The sequence below is a fragment of the Vulpes lagopus genome, chromosome 24 (assembly GCF_018345385.1).
Source record: "Vulpes lagopus strain Blue_001 chromosome 24, ASM1834538v1, whole genome shotgun sequence".
Classification (NCBI taxonomy): domain Eukaryota; kingdom Metazoa; phylum Chordata; class Mammalia; order Carnivora; family Canidae; genus Vulpes; species Vulpes lagopus.
Window position 1 is genome coordinate 5,241,474 of NC_054847.1, and position 22,072 is coordinate 5,263,545.

Sequence of the window (22,072 nt, forward strand, 5' to 3'; positions counted from 1 at the left end):
AACAAGGAAAGTCTGAGAAACTTTCAGTTTCCTCTGGAAACTAAGGAGATATGACGACTAAATGTAATATGTTCTCCTAGATGGGATCCTGGAATAGAAAAAGGACATTGCATAAAAACTGAGGACATGTGAATACAGTGTGAATTTAGTCAATTATAGTGTATCAATATGGGTTCGTTAACTTTCACAAACATATCATATAAGGTATCAGCAGTAAGGGAAGCTGGGTATGCGATATATGGAAACTCTTCAGTGACATCCTGGCAATTATTCTGTAATCTAAACAGAGTCATCTAAGTGCCTATGTTCCAGATGCTTCAGAGGTAGACAGATCAAGAGATTAGCAAAATAAATTCTTGCTTCACTGAACTCATATACTAGGGAAAAGATAGAAAATAAGGAGGTAACAATAAAAATGATAATTTTATATAATATAAGATGGAAAGAAGGGAATGAGACAGATGTTAAAATAAGAGTGACATTGTAAGGCACAATAGGTGAGTAGGAGTTTTTGTTTTTGTTTTTGTTTGTTTGTTTGTTTGTTTTTTAATGAGTAGGAGGTATTAAGCAGGTTATCAGCAATGCTAGTTTCAGACTAACTACCACAAAGCCTCTGGACCATTTACTCATACACTATTCAAAATAAAATGATTCTAATATACATTTTAAAAATCAGATTTTTTTTTAGATAACAAATTACTTTTTAAGATTCACTCCAAAAACCTACTTGGTGCAGTACTAACAAGAATACATTTGTTTTGGGCATCAGAAAATTATATCTGATGTCAGATCTGGAAGGTAGGAAAGAATCGGCTATTTCTAAGGCAAGAAAGTACCAAAATAACTGTCGCTACAGCAATAGTAACCCTATTTACTAAAATATATTGAGTACTTACCATATGTTGTGCATTGTTCTTAATATTTCATATGTACCATTTTATTGATTCTAACAGCCCCATGTGGTAGGTACTATTGTGTACCCCAATTTTACAGCTAACGTGAAAAGTTCTTTAGAGTGGACACAAAGTGTTATTCACTCATTATATCCAGTGCCCAGAATAGTACTGGACATAAAGCAGGAACTCCAATGGGTAATGCAATGCACTCAAAAATTTTAAAAAGAAGTGACGTGGTAAAGAGGATATGTATTCAGTTATAACTACTCCTTTAGGAAGTGTCCTATGATTTTTTCAGGTCATTTCCATTCTAGGCAAGTTGTGGCAGGAAAGGACTTGTATACTTTAAAAATTTTTGAAACAAATAACTTTCTTATTGACAGCTAGAACATCAAGTATCCAAAAGTTTCACTTCTGGAAAGAAGTAATGAAAGCTAAAGAAAGTCTGAGGATAATAAAATCCAAGAATCTCTTGTGTTGGGTACTTCAGTATATTTTTGAGAATCCCAAGAGATTAAGGGATATGTTGGGTTTACCATTAAGTAAGCATCAAATCCCAAAAGATCTTAACATTTTTCCACCTCAGATAACCCAAAATATACTTTAATGCTTACATAACTACTATGGAATTCAAGTTTCTATACTGAAAATTACTCAGACATTGAACAACATCATGACATTAATAATATTCAAATTTTACATTCCATAAGAGTTTGAGTGTTACAAATGTATTGCCTAAAAAAATACATATATTTCGATGCTAGTAAAAGGGTCTATATGAATTTAACATTTGAAATGGGAAGAATGGGTGGGTAGTTCAGTTGGTTAAGCCTCTGCCTTCAGGTCAGGTCATGATCCCAGGGTCCTGAGATGGAGCCCAGCATTGCACTGAACTCCCTGCTCAGTGGAGAGTCTGCGTCTCCCTCTCCCTCTGCCTGCTGCTCGCGCTGCTTCTGTTCTTTCTCTCACTCTCTCTCTCTGAAATAAATAAATAGAATCTTTTAAAAAATTGAAAAGATAATACATTATACAAAATAGGTATTTGCAATTGCACAACATTTAAATTTTTTTAACATTTAAATTTTGAATCAAAATTCATTGGTGAACTCATGGAGTTTTAAGAATTTCAGGATTAGCAAATATCTAAAAACTCACCAAACATTTTAAAGTTTTATTAACTACTATTTCAAATTTATGCTGTATATCTAAGAAAGAACAGAAGTAAGGGCATTTGGATTATAGGTAAGGAAATTAATCCAAGAAATAAAAATGAGACATAATTATGAGTACAGTAAGTAGATATTGTAGTTAAGCCACATGAAGTAGCAGCCATGCCATTTGGGAAACAGCTCAGAAGGAAGACTGATTAGTCTCAAGATAATTTTATTGACAGCAATTGGTTCAGGACTAAGCAATGACTGGATGCTAGCAGATAAAATACAAGGCAAGGGTGCTACAAGATGAGGAAATATTTTTCATGCAGTAAAGAAAGATTAAATAAACACAAGCTTTACTTCCGTCAGGATATCAACAAAGTAATATGCCACAGCCTACTTACTCTAAGGTTGCACAAAGGAAAAACTTGCTTTATGGTATAGCCAACAATGTAGATTGTGGAGAAGAGAGATCCAAAAACCTAGATTTTCAGTGACTCCTAAAGCCATGTTACCTCGAGGCTTCCTATTACATAAACTAATGAATTTATAATTGTCTCAAGCATTTTGGAGAAGGCTGTCTTGTATTTAAAACCAAACATTTTCACCACTACAGAGAGTTCTAGAAATAACCACCATTAAAGCTGCTTTCTGACATCCAACCTGCAAGCTGGCTATTAGAAGGTCCACTCACAGGACAACCTTTCATAAGGGCAAGTGATAAAAATCAAATTGCCATCTTTACATGTGCTTTTGTCTTTTTTTCCCCCAAATACCTAAATATTCCCATGTACTTTTATCACTTCCCAGGAGTGAAAGGATATAGGAATTAGAAGTCTGGTCGTATCTTCTTTTTAATTACTTAGTGAAAAGAGATAATGAACAAGAGAGCAAAATGGAAAAGGCAAAGATAGGCATTCGCAGAGGAGCCTGTCGAGAAGCTGCACTTGCCATGCAGCTTCACGACATGTCAAGAAGCAAGGCAAGATGCAGCTTCTCTCATCGGGTCCTGTTGTCTCTTGAGTGCTGGGAATTCAGCACTTACAGCCACTTTCTAGCACAATATCTTTCCATATAATGATCAACTAGCCCTTTTTAAGGATATGTCTTACTTCCAGTGCTATAGGGCATACAATGGACAACAGTGATCCCTGCCTCTCAGAAATGCTGACTAATCTGTAGTGGATATTACACATGTACAAAACTGGGAGAAGTCATGATGGGAAAATGACATCTGTTATATGCTGAAGTTAGACCAGGTCACTAGATATTTTCACAAGACATTCATAATGTGAAGTTCCTCCCAAACTTCAGAAGTTTGGGATATTGTCCCCACTTTGTAAGTGTGGAAGTGAAAATTTCAAAAGTGAAATAAATTTTGGAATTAACAAAGATTGTAAAAGAGCTCAAATTGAAGCCAATGCTAGGAGAATAGATAAATAAATGCCTTTATAAGCACATAAGTGACTTAAAGAAACATTTATAATTGAGCAAAGAATGTAAATTGAATGTCTAAGTCAATAATTGGTTTTCTGTAAGAAAAATCCTTTTGAGTGCTTGGGTGACTCAGTCAGTTAAGCATCTGACTCTTGATTTCAGCTCAGGTCATGATCTCAGGGTCATGAGATGAAGGCTCAAATCAGACTCCACGCTCAACAGGGAGTCTGCTTGAGATTCTCTCTCCCTCTTCCTCCCCTTTTTCCCTCTGCCCCTCTTCTCATTCTTACTCACTCTGCCTCTCAAACAAATACATAACAATCTTTTCAATACATGAAAACATGACAAATGATATTCTGGAAGATGATGATGGATGCCATTAGCAAACCAAAATGTTGAGTCATTTCTGAAAGATAAAAACTTTTGGAAGTGAAACAGAAAAATAAAACTTCTAGAAGAGATGTCTTTGTTTCTGTGGAGGTGGAGGTCATAGTCACTGTATGTGAGAGCAGAAAAGACCCCAAGAGCAATAGTCACATTGGTAATGTGGGGCATGTAGGGCATGCACTTATTCTTCCCAGAGACAGAGACATATCTCCATGGAGACCATGAATCATGAGGAGGGATGTAGTGATCATGCTGAGCTGATGAGCCTCTGGCACGCCCCTGATTTTAGTGTAACTCATACTCCAATCCTTACCATCACCAGTGGCAGTCATCTATAATCAAAGCTTATCCCTACAGTGGTGATAAAATAGGAATTCTATAACACAAAAGGCAGCAAATGTAGCCAAAACAGGGAACATTCAAGGGAATTAAAACCAAAACAAAAGGAAAATTAGTTAAAGGACTAACAAGTGAGAAAATAAATCAGCAGTCCAAATAAGCAAACTTAAAAATAAATATAATGCCTATCATCAAATATTAAATAGAATATTGTGTCATCAAGAGAGTTATGCAAAAACATCATTTAGACATTTTGACACTTGAAACATAATCACATACACACACACACACACACACACACAGAACAAGTGAATAAAAGGGAGAGTTGAGAGATGACTAATTTTAGATTGTCCCAAAACATGGCAGAAAAGGTAAAATGATATAATCTGGAAAAGAAAACTCGAGAAATGAGGATAGAATAAAAAATAGTAACTTAAAAATATTTAAATCGAAAAATACACTTTCTGGGATGCCTGGGTGGCTCAGCAGTTAAGCATCTGCCTTTGGCTCAGGGTGTGATCCTGGAGTCCTGGGATCGAGTCCCACATTGGGCTCCCTGCATGGAGCCTGCTTCTCCCTCTGTGTCTCTGCCTCTCTCTCTCTCTCTCTCTCTCTCTCTCTCATGAATACATAAATAAAATATTTTTAAAAAGAAAATTATACTTTCATCATAGATTATCAAGTTATCACTTGATAGTACAGAATAGCATTAATATAAAAAAAGATCAACTTCTGGATACACTGTGGTGAAATTTTGAAAGATTGAGGATAAACAAAACAAGTTTCTGAAAGGATAAAAAGATGTTATCTACTGTAAAAAGACAATTGAACAATAACTTCAAAGTTTATATGGAAATTACTGTGTGGATTAGAATCTCATACCCAGAAATACTAGCATTAAAATAAAAAAATAAATAAATGTATTAGACAACAAAATATGTATGCATACAAGAAATCAGAGTATCACAGCCAAATTCTCCATAAAAAGACAACAGGAATTGAAGGTGGAGATTCTCAAGGAGAGACAAGGAGTGGGTTGTAATCTGATAAGTTTTGTTGGACATATGGGCTGTCTGCTTCTATGATCCCTGCCTTAGGTGGGTTAACCACGATTCTGTTTTCATGATCCACTGTAATCAAATGACACACAAATTTTTGAATTCTGATGATGAAATTAAGAAAAGTAGTGTTCAATCAGCAAGTGAGATTATAGGAAAGAATAGTTGGAGAAGCAGTGACTTTGAGGGGGTGGGTCAATGAGGTGCATTTCAGTGCTTGACCAAATTTTCCATATCATGATTTCTTTGGAAAAGAATTAATGTATGACACACTGGGTTAAGCAGGAATGTGTTCCACCTTCTCCCATCCCTGCCTGGGTAGCTTCCAGGATGAGGAGGTCAACATCTTGGCATCTACAATAAATTCACAAAACATAGCTTGCCATCTCACATTGCTGCAGGATATAGACCTCAACTATGCTGAAGAACATGGCTTAAGAACAGATTTCTAACTAAGAGAACTCAGGTATACCAAAAAGAAAATAGCATGCTAAATATGTAGATTAGGATATTTTAAAAATCTAGAATACTGTGTGTTTGCTTTTATGTGAAGAAAGAAAAAGAGAGATAAATATGTAGATTAGGATATTTTAAAAATCTAGAATACTGTGTGTGTTTGCTTTTATGTGAAGAAAGAAAAAGAGAGAGAGAGAGATCTATCCAATATTTTTGCCATTTTTGTGTCCATTTACAAAGCATGTATGAACAAATTACTAATTCCCCTTGGGTGATCTAAATGCTCAAAGTGTTCTTACATTTTTATAGTAATGTGCCATGTTCAAAGCTTGTTAGAATTGCTCTGTTTGCTCAAATTATAACAGAATGTTTGGAATATTAACACTGAAGCCCTTCCGATTTCCCTTTGCAAGAACACTATCCATAGTTGACTAAATTATTTTCCTCACTAGTTATTTATTTTTTAAAAATGGTTATATTACTTAGGCTTAATTGAATTTTGTTTTACAGGTATTTTCACTATCATTCTACGAAGTCAATGCTGGACTGATGAATGCATTTGCTCATTATAATTATAATATATGAACTGTTTGGCAGAAGCGTTGCTGGGCATGAAAATCATTCTTTGAATGTAGAACACTGGGTAGCAATTTTATAATGTTTATAGAGGCATATAGACTCAGTTTCCTACACACACACAGGCACACACACACAGCTTCCCTTTAGCTTCTCTTATCTACTGGGGAATTGTATGCAGAAATAACGTAGAGTATGGGAAGGTCATGGGTTTCGAGTCAGGTCTTCCTAGGGGTCTTTTGCTGGGATAATCATCTACTGGCTATATGATCTTAGCATTTATTTCTTCTTTATGGAATATAGTCATGAAATCAACCTTATACGGTCATTGCGGATGACATAAGTAGTATGTAAACATTCTTAGCACAAAGCTTAATACATAATGCTCAATATAGGGTACTGATACCATGATATAATGTATATTCAATACTAATACAAAATATGGACTCAACACTTACTATTCTGCAGGCATTATTAATGTTTTTGGAGGTTTTCTCTGTTTACTTATTTGCTTGTCTTTAAGTAGACTCCATGCCCAGCATGGAGCCCAACACAGGGCTTGAATTCATGATCCTGAGATCAAAACCTGAGCTCAGATCAACAATGGAACATTCAACTGACTGAGCCACCCAGGAGCCCCCAGGCATTAAGGTTTTAACCCATAACCTCGCAGCAACTCTAGATGAGGGTTATTAAAATGATTTTCATCTTATGGATGAGATCACTGAAGCATAGAGGTTGAAGGATTTGCTTAAAGTTACATGGTGTGACAAAGAATGCTAGGCCATCATTAATAGTTTCCTAAGCATCCTTAAGTTGGTCTTAGTATTATTAACATTTCCAAATTTAGATGTCCCATGCCAAATAAGTAACCAAGTGAGTGGCAAGAGCCTTTTCTACAAAGTCCTCAAAACCTATTTCCCTGGTAAAGAAACACTCTTTCCTTCTTTTTACAAAACACTCTATAACTCTAGGAAACCATATTAAAATGGTTACTAGTCGTTCTCCTATGTCCCAGGGCCTTTGAAAAATATTGGATTTTTTAAATATCCATTTCATTCCACAGGTTATGGCCCATCTTGCACTGAATATTTTGCAAAGTCACTGTCTGTTAATGAAACTAGTGTGTTTACCACATAATGCACCAATTTCTCATTTTTGTAACTTTTCAATTACAGTGACCTTAACTTTTCCACTAATTGTATCATATTCAAACATCTCACTTTCTCCTACTATCTCATATCATACCAGGTACTTTTTTTGATCACCTCCACTCTTTCCTAAGCCTTATTAAAGTCTCAAGTTTCATGAGTTTTATATGGCAATAACTTTCTACCCTGACCCAGATACAGCTATCAGTAAAACCTTTTTCAAAATGCTTTTGCCTTGGCTCAATCTTCAGGAATTCTGATTCAGTTGAACTGATAAGAGTTTTGAGTATCCATATGCTTTAAAAGTCTCTTCCTAAGTTTCTAATGTGCAGTCATTGTTAAACCCCACTATCAACATTCTCTCAAGTAATCTCTTTCTTAATTGATTAGAAGCATTCAATTCAGCATAGGTTCATCTCTTTACCATCTTTGGTCAATAATCTTAACTAACCCCTTGGCTTTTTTTCTTTTGACCATAAGATTATCCAACCACATTTAGGCCCTTACTTCTGCATTTCATTTCTTCTCTATTACTGTTCCATTTCTGATTTCCCTAGGACTCCTCCATTCTCTTTGTCTCCTGGTCTCTCCTTTTCAAGACCCCCAAAAATCCTTGTTCCTTCTTGACAAGTCTACATCATATGAGGGAAATACTCATATGAATTCAGTGCTATCCGGAGTTGGAAACCATGAAATAGTTTAATTTTTTTTTTTTTTGCATTTGCCTCATCTGGTCTTGTTTTTTAACCCAGGACATCACAAAGTCCATTATACTCAAATGGGTTTTTATGAATTATCAAATGTGAAATATGGTATTGAGCACTTCTAAAATCAATTTATCTGTTCAAGTTTTCCAACTTACCATTAGTTTTTCTCTTTTTAATTTTGAGAATTAAAGAGAGAAGAAGAAGAAGAAGAAGAAGAAGAAGAAGAAGAAGAAGAAGAAGAAGAAGAAGAAAGAAGAAGAAGAAGAAGAAGAAGAAGAAGAAGAAGAAGAAGAAGAAGAAGAAGAAGAAGAAGAAGAAGAAGAAGAAGAAGAAGAAGAAGAAGAAGAAGAAGAAGAAGAAGAAGAAGAAGAAGGAGGAGGAGGAGGAGGAGGAGGAGGAGGAGGAGGAGGAGGAAGGAAAGAGAGAGGGAGAGAAATTGTTGGAACACCGAATAAAAACCTGTTTGTAAAATGCTTTCCCAATTCATTCAGAATCATGGTTGCCAGTCTTTAGGTCTGAGTGTTCTATCAGATGCCCTATCCTGATGTCTGTCATTCAAAATTCTAAATTATAAACACCATAAGTGTAAGGTAGGCACAAGAAAGCTTCCTCTCTGTGTTCTGATCTTTTAACATCTGTACATATTACCCGAGTTGTAAAGTGAATGCCTCCAGGCAGCTATCTCTGCTGTGAAAGGGTAAGACAGCCTCTACCTTAAAGATCTTCATTAGAAAACCAAGGGAGCTAAGAATGGACCTTTAGGCTTTATAGAGTGCTTTTCAGAATTAAAAAAAAAAAAAATCAGGTACCTTTATAGTCCTTCCTCCATCTAAGAATTCAGTTCAGTTCACTTATTCTATTTGAACATCCACTTAAATATACCTAGTATTTGAAGTATCCTGGGTGATTTCTGTCTCAATATGCTGGTTACTTTCTGGGAGCATGATAGAGCTTTTGAGACTGATGATTTGCTCCCAAGAATCAGGTCCTCCAGCAAGAGCTTACATTCCTGACAGTATAGGAGAAAGTAGATCACTACTTAACATGGTGGCCATATTAAAGTTTCATGAAGAAGAAAATTTAAAAAGAAAAAAAATTTTAGATGTCTAAAGGCAGAAAAAAAAAAGTGTCTGTCTAGCACAGAGACCAAAATGTTTCAAGCATGTTTCAAGGATGATGGACAGATTGAGAATACCGAGTGCTGGTATTAAGGAATAACGGGTGATACAATTGCAAAGGTACCATCAAACCAAATTCAGAGGACATGTACATTAGGTTAAAGGAAGGTTTCTCAACATTCATTTTTGTGACATTTTGCCTCAGATAAGTATTTGCTTCAGGGGTTGTCCTGTGCATTGTGGAGTGGTTAACAGCATCCTTGGCTTCCACCCACTAGATGTCAGTAGCACCTCTGTTCTCAGCTATAATAACTGAAAATGCTTTTGGACATTGTCAAAAGTCTCTGGGTGGATGATGAGGGATAACATCTCCCTGGTTGAGAACCACTGGGCTAATGAAAGCTTTTGATTAGGGAAAACTGTGTTTCATGGAAGTTATTCTGATGACACTACACAAAATATATTGCAAGTGAGAAGGACCAGTTTGGGTACTGACATTTGGGTACTGAGCTGTAATAATGCAAAGAACCAGAATTAATGGTGGCAGTGGGAAGAACACAAAAAGCTGTTAGTGAGAAGAAAGGAGTTAAGAAAACCAGGACCAGCAGAATGACGACTAAGCTGGAGGAACAAGAAAGATGAATGTCGATTGCTTCAGTGGCTTCAGTGGTAGAGTGAATATTATTTTATTCTCATTTCTTTCACTCTTGGAGCCAGATTTTGTTGTGATTTCTTCCCTTCCATCTCTATGCAAAGACAAGTTGAAAGTTTGTTCTTGATATGACGGAGAGAAGAAATGGGCAATAAGCTGATGGTGATTTGGAAGCAGTCATAGGTGAAAGATGGAAAACCACTTTGGTACAATTACAAGTACAGAAGCTCTTAATGAAATGATGTGATCTTCCATGGAGAGAACGTCAGATAGAAAAATTAAGGAAGATCAAAAAATGCAATAGGTAAACACCTCCATGTGGAAACGAGGTAGAAGGCAGGGAAGAGTGGGCAGAAAATGTCAAGAGGGTAAATAGACTTGAGGTCAAAAGTAAAAGAAAAAAAAAAAACCCTTTCAAGAAGGGTAAAATCGATGTAAATGCCTTGGTGAGTTAAAGATTGGATCAGCAGGAGACCAAAAGATTTGTGTGAATAAAAGGTGTAGGTCATTCACTGAATAGTGGTCAGGGCAGGAATTAGATGGATGCAAGTTACAGAATGTTGGGTGATTATGGACAGTCATGGAATGAGTACTTGCCAACATTTTGCTAGAATAAGAAGAACAAAGAACAGGAATGCTATCTTGAGAAGACATGAAGATAAGATAAACAAGTTCTGAAGGTAAAAGATACCTATGTCTATAAGAGGAATGAACAAAGGGAAGAAAAAATTCGAAAATTTAAAAGATGAACTCTAAATATTTCAGATGTTGGTTGGAATACTGACTTGTCCCTGTATTTCTATAGATATTTGTAAATGAACTGGTTTCTATGTCAGCATCTTCAAGCTGTGTTACACTTCTTAAAGGAATTAAACAAAAATTGACATAATTGGGTATTGCATCTAAATAGAAAAAAAAGCTGAAATTCTATAAAGCCTGCTATTTTTCCAGGAATTAAAAAATATTTACTTACAAAAGGGAAAAGAAATAAACCATGTTCTCTAAAAGTCAAAATCATGAGCAGAAGCATATCCATAAGAATCATAATACTGTTGTATTTGTAGCCAGTGTTCTTGTAGAAAGAAACAGGTGGCAGGTTTATGGTGAACTTCGTTCTAGCCACTTGCTACTCATCAGACTTTTGCTGTATTTTTCTAAGAAGCCCCAAATTGTCTCAGCCAAGACTGTTAAACATAGAGGCTAAGACATCAAATTTGTGTGAGCCATATCTACTCCATTTGTTTCAGCAAAGCAAAATAATATAACGAACCTATTTACTGTCTCTAAAACAAATGCTTTAGTCACTTAAACTTTATTTTTATTTTGTTTTAAATATCAAAATGAGAACTAGTATTGAGAATCTGAAGCCTCAACCCTGACTGTCTCTATTTTAACGAATTGCGTCCTGTCTGGCCAAAATTCCCACTGTTGATTTTATCTGGGGAAGGTATAATATTCAAATAAATACTAAATTTGCTCTTGAGGTGGGACACCTGGTGGCTCAGCCGTTTAGCGCCTGCCCTCATCCCAGGGCGTGATCCTGGAGTCCCAGGGATGGAGTCCCACATCGGGCTCCCTGCATGGAGCCTGCTTCTCCCTCTGCCTGTGTCTCTGCCTCTCTCTCTCTCTCTCTCTTTGTGTCTCTCATGAATAAATAAATAAAATCTTTTAAAAAAAATTTGCTCTTGAGGTGAATTTTTTTAAAAGATCTTATTTATTCATGAGAGATACAGAGAGAGAGGCAGAGACACAGGCAGAGGGAGAAGCAGGCTCCATGCAGAGAGCCCAACGTGGGACTTGATCCCAGGACCCTGGAATCACACCCTGAGCCAAAGGCAGACGCTCAAACGCTGAGCCACCCAGGTGCCGCACTCTTAAGGTGAATTGTGGATACTGTGCATGCTATGCATCTAAAGTTCTGCTTCATGGCTAGGGTGCAAGCCTAATGCAGTTACTTGATAATGAGAAATAATACAGTGCCTATTTTCGCATGTAGATTCACAGATCTTTTTGTTATTAAATTTAAAGTTACATACTTGATTATTTAACACATGTTCCATAGTTTTTTAAAAATAAGGCTGTATGTCATCTACATTTCTTACTATGGGTTTTGATGAATTTCATCTCTGCTCCCACTTCCTGCAAATTAAAAACAAACCACAGAAGATGGTATCTAATTGTGAACTCATTTACCAGTCCCAGCTAGTTGTATTCCATATTACTTTGGAAAAAGACTTGAACGCCTTCTTTGTGCAAGGCTTGTATTATGTGACTCAGGACAAGGACAGTCTCTATAGAAGACGCACACCGTGGGAGATGGGAAGGAATCAGGGAAACCTTCAACAGAGAAGGAAACCCATGAATGGTACTTTGAAAAATACTAGCTCATCAGTCAGATTAAGGTGATTGTACATCCAGGAAATTACAACAGGAAGCATAAAAAGTCTAGACTCTGATAAGCCATGATGTGTTTGGGAGGCTGAAAGCCTTTCAGAATATCCAAAGCTTAGAGAGCACAGCTCCATGATTAAAACAAGGAAAGAAAAACAAACAAACAAACAAACAAACAAGGAAAGACTTAGGAGTAGCAACATGGGAAAAACATAATGACAAGAATGTTCTAGAAACTGAGTTTGCCTGACAAATACACTACTAATAATTATTTTTTCTTTATTTTGCATACCTTAATCTCAGAACAAAATAAGTAACAAAAACAAACAAAAACCCCACAATACACACCCAAACTTGATGTCAGATGAAGGAAGGAATAGGGCTTGATGCTCCTGTATCCTGCCTTAGGCAGAAATACAGGAGAGAACAACCACTAGACATCAGCAGAAGGAACCAGCTAGGCCAGGGCCACTCACAGCTGCTGGAGGAGCTTTGGGGACATTAGGGCACAATATCTGCAGGTAGAAACACTTAATCAGGTTCTTCCATGTGAGAGATATCCTCATCACACTCAGAGGACAGCTATGTTGGTGTTGGGTTCCTCTGCTGTCGCCTCATCTTCATCAGTGTCCAGGCCTCGCACAATCATGTGATGGAAATGGTTGGAGCAGGTCTAAGAATCTTCAAATGAGAAGCCAGAAGAGAGCAGTGTAGTTTCAAACAGCAGCACCACCAGATTCTCAATAGCTTTGTCATCCTTGTCCACCTCCTCCTTATGCTACATAACTTTATGATCAATCTCCCAGGGCAGATCTCCAGGCATTTTTGGCCATCACATACCTAACGACCCAACAATTGTGCTTCTAGGTATTTACCCAAAAGACACAAATGCAGTAATCTGAAGGGGTACCTGCACACCAATGTTTATAGCAGCAATGTCCACAATAGCCAAAATATGTAAAGAGCCTAGATGTCCACCAACAGATGAATGTAAAGATATAAAAATTACACATATAAAATATATATGATATATAATATACAGTGTATAGTTATATGTTAATTTACATATTTATATGTTATATAAAATATATTAAATATAATGAAATATTACCCAACCATCAAAAAGAATGAAATCTTGCCATTTGCAATAATGTGAATGGAACTAGAGGGTATGCTGAGTGAAATAAGTCTATCAAAGAAAGACAAATATATGATTTCACTCACTCATATGTGGAATTTCAGAAACAAACCAATGAAGGAAAAATAAAATAAAATGAAAATTGAGAGGGAGGCAAACCATAGGAGATGAAACAAAGGTTGCTGGAAGGAAGGTGGATGGGGGGATGAGGTAATTGGGTGGTGGGCATTAAGGAGGACACTTGATGTAATGAGCACTGGGTATTATATGCAACCGATGAATCACTAAATTCTAGATCTGAAACTGATAAAAAATATTCAGTGTTTGCATTTTTATGACAATATGGCATAAGTCAAGACACATATTTACAGTTGAGGCACACATTATAGCATGTTTACTTGTCCTTTCCTATACAGTTTTTCAGTTTCCTGGATGTGAGAATTACTGTTGTTGCTTTCTAGTTTCCTTTTGCCTAGTTTTTTTAAACTTATAATTAGTTCAACTTAAACCATCTCTCTCATGTAATTTTCCTGTCAATTTGTTTGATTGTATTTGATGTTATACTGCTTTTAACATTTTGAATGAATGACTCCTGAATCCCCCAATGGACTTCAATCTACACTGGAAACTCTACGCAAAAGACAGAGCCATAATTTTAAGTAACACTGTCCAACAGAAATGGGATGGGAGCTATACAACTAAATTTAGAGTTCTAGTAGCCACATATAAAAAATAAGCATAAAATAGGCAAATTTAATTTTAATGATATATCCTATGTAACCTAATATATTCAAAACTATCATTTCAGTATATAATCAGTATATAAATTTAAGAAATTATATATTTCATTTTAATTTATACTTAATCTTGAAATTCACGGCATATTTTATGCTAAGAGAAGGGGTCAACAAACTTGTTAGTGAAATTCTGTCTACCACTTGATTTTGCAAATAGAATTTTATTAGAAAAAAAACTCCACCATTTGTTACATATCATCAGTGGCTCTTTCCTGTTACTACAGCAGAATTTCCTGGCCTGCAAAGCCTAAAATATTTACTATCTGGATCTTTATCGAAAAAGTTTGCTAACCTCTGTGTTAGGGTACATCTCATTTTGGCATGACAACATTTCAAGCGCTCAATACCCATATGTGGCATGTTAAAAATCTTTTCAACATAAATGTGGAGATTTCACTTTTCTCTCTCTAACCTTATAGTCCTCTGTTCTTTCTTCCCCCAACTTTTATTTTTTCTCTTCCTTTTTTTTTTTTGGATTTTTTATAATAAATTTATTTTTTATTGCTGTTCAATTTACCAACATACAGAATAACACCCAGTGCTCATCCTGTCAAGTGTCCCCCTCAGTACCTGTCACCCAGTCACCCCCACCCCCTGCCCTCCTCCCCTTCCACCACCCGTAGTTCATTTCCCAGAGTTAGGAGTCTTTATGTTCTATCTCCCTTTCTGATATTTCCCACACATTTCTTCTCCCTTCCCTTATATTCCCCCAAAGAATGAGAACATATAATGTTTGTCTTTCTCTGATTGACTTACTTCACTCAGCATAACACCCTCCAGTTCCAGGTTGAAGCAAATGGTGGGTATTGACTTCATCAAGATAAGAAGCTTTTGCACAGGAGAGGGTACAGTCATCAAAACTAAAAGACAACCTACATAATGGGAGAAGATATTTGCAAATGACATATCAGATAAAGGGCTAGTTTCCAAGATCTATAAAGAACTTATTAAACTCAACAGCAAAGAAACAAACAATCCAATCCTGAAATGGGCAGAAGACATGAAGAGAAATCTCACAGAGGAAGACCTAGACATGACCAACATGCACATGAGAAAATTCTCCGCATCACTTGACATCAGGGAAATACAAATCAAAACCACAATGAGATCCCACCTCACACCAGTGAGAATGGGGAAAATTAACAAGGCAGGAAACCACAACTGTTGGAGAGGATGTGGAGAAAGGGGAACCCTCTTGCACTGTTGGTGGGAATGTGAACTGGTGCAGCCACTCTGGAAAACTGTGTGGAGGTTCCTCAAAGAGTTAAAAATAGACCTGCCCTACGACCCAGCAATTGCACTGCTGGGGATTTACCCCAAAGACTCAGATGCAGTGAAACGCCGGGACACCTGCATCCCAATGTTTATTTTTTCTCTTCCATATTTTGGAAATTAGAGAATATCTTCTAGTATATTTCTGAGAAAAAGTATGGAAAGTGAAATCTTATAGACTTTCACATTCTTATTGTGCCTTCAAAATCAATCAATAAACTGGTTAGTCAGGAATTCCAGATTGAGTGGCTTTGTCCTAAGCTTAAAATTTAACTTTTTATCTTTTAGCCTTAAGAATTGCTATTGAAAATATGAAATCCCTTTCTATTTGCTGATTTTTTTGTATGAGATTGTGTGTGTGTGTGTGTGTGTGTGTGTGTGTAAGCTTGTATTCAGAGATTTTTGTAATGTTTAGTTTGATTTTCTATTTTTAAGTATTCATTTAAATTTCTCCTTTAGCATCACTACCTTTACCTATGCCTGGTGTTTCCAGGGCTAGAAACCCTCTTTTGTCTTCTCTAGGGGATAAATATTTCCTTTTTCCTATGAAGCAGTTGTCTGGCTTGGAAAAGCAGCAGGGGGAATAATGTCTTTAGTTGTAAGAAATTGTATTGTTCTTAACCCTGCCTCCTTCATCCTTAATATTATGAGTACCTGCTACCACTACATTATAGATATTTTAGATTTCTTTTCTTTGTCTCTTCCATCTTTTCTTCCTTCCTCCCTCCCTTATGCCCTTTTAATATAATCTTCATGAGATTTGGGGGTAGAAGGTGCATGTTTAATCCACTAATTTAACCAAGAAATCCTCCAATTGTTTTCTGAATCCTAATTTTCTCATCTTTAAAGTAGAGGTAATAATATCTACCTTGCACAGTTGTTATGAAGATTAGAGATGATATTTTCCTAGAACAATACCTGTCATGTACAAATTTCACAAAAATAAATTGAACAACTGTGTTACATTTCTTAAACATAAGACACAGTAGAAACAGAACCAACAGAACCAGAAAATGTCAAAACAAAAGTATTAGAGGTTGTAACATTTTCTCTTTCACAACTGAACTTCAGGTTCAATTGTACTTCCTTGTATAAAATTGTTTGTTTTTTCTGTGCTATTAATAGCTTATACTATGAGGTGCAGACAGATATTACGGCCAATTATGAAAGAAAAGTAAAAACTTTGGTGAGGCTAGGAGCTTTTAAATAATTATGGAATCTTTAAATCAGCCTATAATCCTGTTTGCATAAAATTTCAATGTTGACTCCTTATCAGCATGTTTAATATCAAGTATATTCACTCATTTCTAGTTCACTCATTTCTAGTTCTTTATCTCAGGTACCAGAATGGGGAGAGAGACGGAGCAGAGATGCACAGCTATGCCAGCATGTTGAGGCTGTTCTGCAGTGGACAGACAGTCCAAAACAAAAAAACAGAACATGTAGTATGATTGAAAAATGCACTAAAAAGATGAAGAAACTGTTGATCCTTTGGAAAGGCCAAAAGGCAGTGCTGAGCAGACAAGTACCAAAGAGAAGTGGAAGTTGAAACAAAGCTGGCAGAAACAGAATAAAGACCTTGGTAACTAGCAGCTTGACTCCAGAAACGTGTCACATACCCTCAGAGCCTGCCATGGATTGTCCTGATTTCCTAATTCAAAACAGAGCCACAATTTACCCTCACATTTCCCCAACGTTCACGGAACAAAATCTAAAAAAATATTGCATTGATTCTTCTGTTAAGAATCTTATCAGAAATTATTTTCTTATTTTTAGAGAGAAGGAGAGAGAGTGAGTGGGGAGGGGCAGAGTGAAAGAAAGAATCCCAAGCAGGCTCCACATCCAGCAGGGAGCCTGATGTGGGGTTTATCGTAGAACCGTAAGATCATGACCTGAACCAAAATCAAGAGTTGTGTGCTTAACTGACAGAACCACATAGGTGCCCCATCTTGTCAAAAATTCTTAAAATTTGATTCCCAGTTCTACCTGTTTAGATCAGTTCCATTTTAGCAGTGATGCTACTAAGTCTTTCTGACTGGCTTTTCTTCATTACAAACTATAAGGTTAATTTTGTAAACATCGCTTTACTATATAACATATAGCAAATAAACTCCCAGAGATGACTATCAGAAAAAGTTTAAACTCAATGTCTTATAGAGATTCACAGTATTTTTAGATAATGAAGAAACAATTTCAATATTTTAAACAAATAAACATGATGTCCTGGGTTCAGATCCCATTCCACCATTCACTAGCTATATATCCATTGAAAACTCACTTAACTCTGCTATACTTCAATCTCTTAATCTCTAAAACACATTAATCAAAAATAGAACTTATTTCTTAGAATTGTTTTTAAAGATTTAAATGAAACGTAAGCAGTGGCTCAATCAGGTAAGCAGTTGACTCTTGATTTTGGCTATGATCATGACCTCAGGGCTGTGAGATCAAATCCTGTGTCAGGTTTTGTGCCAGGCATTGAGCCTGCTTAAGATTCTCTCTCTCCCTCACGTTCTGCTCTCCCCCCTACCTTTCTCCCCCCTCTCTCTCTATCTCCCTAAAAATACTTAATTAATTAATTAAATATAAAAATAACACATCTAAATGATGCTAACTCATTTTAACATATATATATATATATATATATATATATATATATATATATATATTAACCACTACTATTGACTGAGAAAACATGTTATAGCATAAAGACAGTATACATTTGCATTTTGTTTACCATAGGTGAATCTGCATAAAATTAAAACAAACAATAGTTAATGAGCATATGAGATATTTAAACAGTCTATAAATCATGTTTTGTGCACATCTGGATTTACAGATTTTTTTAAAGATTTTATTTCTTTATTCATGAGAGACACAGAGAGAGAGAAAGAAAGAGAAAGAGGCAGAGACACAGGCAGAGGGAGAAGCAGGCTTCATGCAGGGAGCCTGACTTGGGACCTGGGTCTCCAGGATCATGCCCTGGGCTGAAGGTGATGCTAAACTGCTAAACCACACGGGTTGCCCATGGATTTGCAAATTGATTTCAATAGTTAGTCCCTTGGGCTACAGAATCTATGTACCTTATATGATTACATTCACAACCATTTATATATTTATTTATTCATTCATTCATTCATTCATTTGTTTTTTACTTTTTTAAAGATTTTATATATTTATTTATGAGAGACACACGGAAAGAGAGAGGTACAGACATAGGCAGAGGGAGAAGCATGTTTCCTGTGGGGAACACAATGCAGGACTCAATCCCAGGACTCCAACCTCATAACCTGAGCCAAAGGCAGATGCTCAACCCCTGAGCCACCCAGGTGCTCCCACAACTTTTTAATTCACTGATCAGAAACATTTAGAATCACTATTTTAAAATCATTTTAGAATTATGTATCCTTTGGGCAGTCTGATAAAATCCTCTACTGCTCTCCTCACTATGAAAATGCAGGAACATGAATATTTACAAATTTAGGTACTCTGGGACTTCTACTTAAATGAGTTAATAGAGAGGTAGCATTTGAAACATTGTCTGGAACTTAGTGCATTAAGTGCTATACATTAATAACCATTTCATGTTTAAGACAGGGTGTAAAGGCATTTCTGCTATATTCTGCTCATTAAAAAATAAAGTCCCCAAATAATTAGAATAATAAATTCAGGTCAAAGCTTCAATGAAACTAGAAATTACACATAAAGTCTTCATAATTTTCAAGAAGGACCTGCCAAATGCACCAATAATTACATAAAAGAGGAGAGTGGGGTGAGGGAGATGGACAGAAACAGGGTGAAGAGAAGTGGGAGTGCAGGTGCATGTGAATAAAGAGCAAGCATAGAGTATATAGCCAATGGTATTACAATGGCATTATATGGTGGCAGAGGATAGCTACCTTTGTGGTAAACACAACATAATGTATAAAGCTGTTGCATTATCATTTTGTAGACTTGAAACTAATGTAGCACTGTGTGTCAACTACAATTAAAAAAGAAAAAAAGAGTGAAGATCATATGACATGACAATACAATTGAGGAGCTCAGACACACATGGAGCCTGAGCAGTTTCCTAGAGTAAGTACCTTGTCTGGAAGAGTCACATTAATATAATTTTTTAGAACAATGACAATGAGATGTTTGTTGCAATAGTAAAATCTTTCCTCAACACATTTCATATAATGAGGAAGTAGAGAAGACAGACTTGTTTGAGGGAGCACACCAATAAGCCATTTATCACGAAGTAGTCAGTCTCTAGAGCAGGCTATAAAAGAGAGATTTTAATTTTAAGTTACTACTATATAGTCACTGATCACTGTTAACTGCTTAGAAGTAGAAGCCAAAGCAAGACAACTTTTTGTTTCATAAAAATTCACTGTGATCTACAGAGAATTTCTTACAGTGTTGGATACTTCCTTGTTTTGTTTTGTTTTGTTTCTGTGAATCTGCTGCAAATATTAAATACAGGAAAAATAAACTTTACTCAAAAATGAGTAACATTAAAATAGTCAACAACACGATATTCAAAGATACTACTGGTAATAGTAAAAGGAAATGAGAGGTTAGGGACAGCATAAAAAATAGCAGAGAAGAAAACTCACCAGAAAAAAAAAATCAGCAGCAAATAGAAGAAAATGATAATCACATATAGATTCGAAAAATTAACAGGACAGTGAGAAAAAATTAGGGGTATTCAAAGTTTGGTAAAATAGTGCAAAATAACAGCAGGAGATGATTCAGGACCTAATACCTCAGTTTTTAAAAAGTAGGAGAGAAAAATAAAACTATGACAGAAACAAATTCTGTATAAGAAGTAACATAAAAAAAGAGCAACACTTCTAAAAGCATTAGGCACATAGAACAGAATATAGAAAAACAAGGAAAATTAAGAAGAAGCAAATAATAAAAATCAGAAGTAAATATTTATTAGGATAGGCTACACTTGCATAATTATTTGCTTTTTTGAAATAAAGAAATCAAATTTGAAAAATTCCAAGATATAATTTAAGAAAACTTTACAGAATAAAAAAAAAAAATAGGAGAGGGAGGGCAAGAGGGTGGAAGAGTAGGGTCCCCAAGTCACCTGTCCCCACCAAATTACCTAGATAACCTTCAAATCATCCTGAAAATCTACAAATTCGGCCTGAGATTTAAAGAGAGAACAGGGGATCCCTGGGTGGCGCAGCGGTTTAGCACCTGCCTTTGGCCCAGGGCACCATTCTGGAGACCCGGGATCGGAGACCCGGGATCTAATCCCACGTCAGGCTCCCGGTGCATGGAGCCTGCTTCTCCCTCTGCCTGTGTCTCTGCCTCTCTCCCTCCCTCTCTCTCTCTCTCTCTCTCTCACTATCATAAATAAATAAAAATTTAAAAAAATTAAAAAAAATAAAGAGAGAATAGCTGGAACGCTACAGTGAGAAGAGTTCGCGCTTCTATCAAGGTAGGAAGATGGGGAAAAAGAGCCCCATCCCAGAGAAGCAGGAGCTGCACCAACCTTCCCGGGCAGAAAGGGGCCCGCAGGGAGTTAGAGCAGGACCCAGGAGGGCGGGGATGCCCTCGGGCTCCGGGGACACTAACAGGCACCTGCACCCCGGGAGAGTGCGCCACACCCCGCGGCCGAGCTCCCTAAAAGGCTGCAGTGCGCACCCCGAGGGACCCCAGGAGCAGCAGGGAGGGGCTCTGTCAGAGGCTGTGCGCAGAGGGGGCTGGCGCGCCCTGGAGCACGATTCCAAAGTTCAGGCCTGGGAGCTCAGGTCGCCGGGGGACACAGCCCAGGATCCGGCGCTCCCCCGAGACAGGCAGAGGCCGGGAGGGCCCAGGACAGCAAGGACGCTCCTGCCCCTGAGCTGCCCAAGCTGTGCAGATCGGCGCCCCCACCCCCGGAGCATCCAGGCCCCTGCAGACAGGGAGCTGTGGTGGTTACTGCAGGAGCTGACTCAAGGGCTGGAGAGCTGGCCGCCTCTACAGTTGTTGTTCCTCCTGGGGCCTCACAGGATAAACAACCCCCACTGAGCCTCACAGTTGCCTCAACAGATAAACAGGATAAACAGCTCCCACTGAGCCCTGAACCAGGCAGGGGCCTAAGCAGCTCCCCCAGGTGCTTACACCTGGGAATCAGCACAGCAGGCCCCTCCTCCAGAAGACCAGCTAGAAGGACAGTTGAAAAACAAGTTATTGACCAAATAGCGCTGGAAAGTTCCAGGGGAAGTCCAGGGATTTACAGTGTATAGAATCAGAGGATACTCCCCCTTGTTTTTAGTTTTCTGTTGGCTTCCAGCCCCCCCTTTTCTTCTCTTCTTTTTTTTTCTTTTTCTTTTCTTTTTTCTCTTCTCTCGTTTTCTCCTTTTCCCAATACAACTTGTTTTTGGCCACTCTGCACTGAGCAAAATGACTAGAAAGAAAACCTAACCTCAAAAGAAAGAATCAGAAACAGTCCTCTCTCCCACAGAGTTACAAAATCTGGATTACAATTCAAAGTCAGAAAGCCAATTCAGAAGCACAATTATAAAGCTACTGGTGGCTCTAGAAAAAAGCATAAAGGAC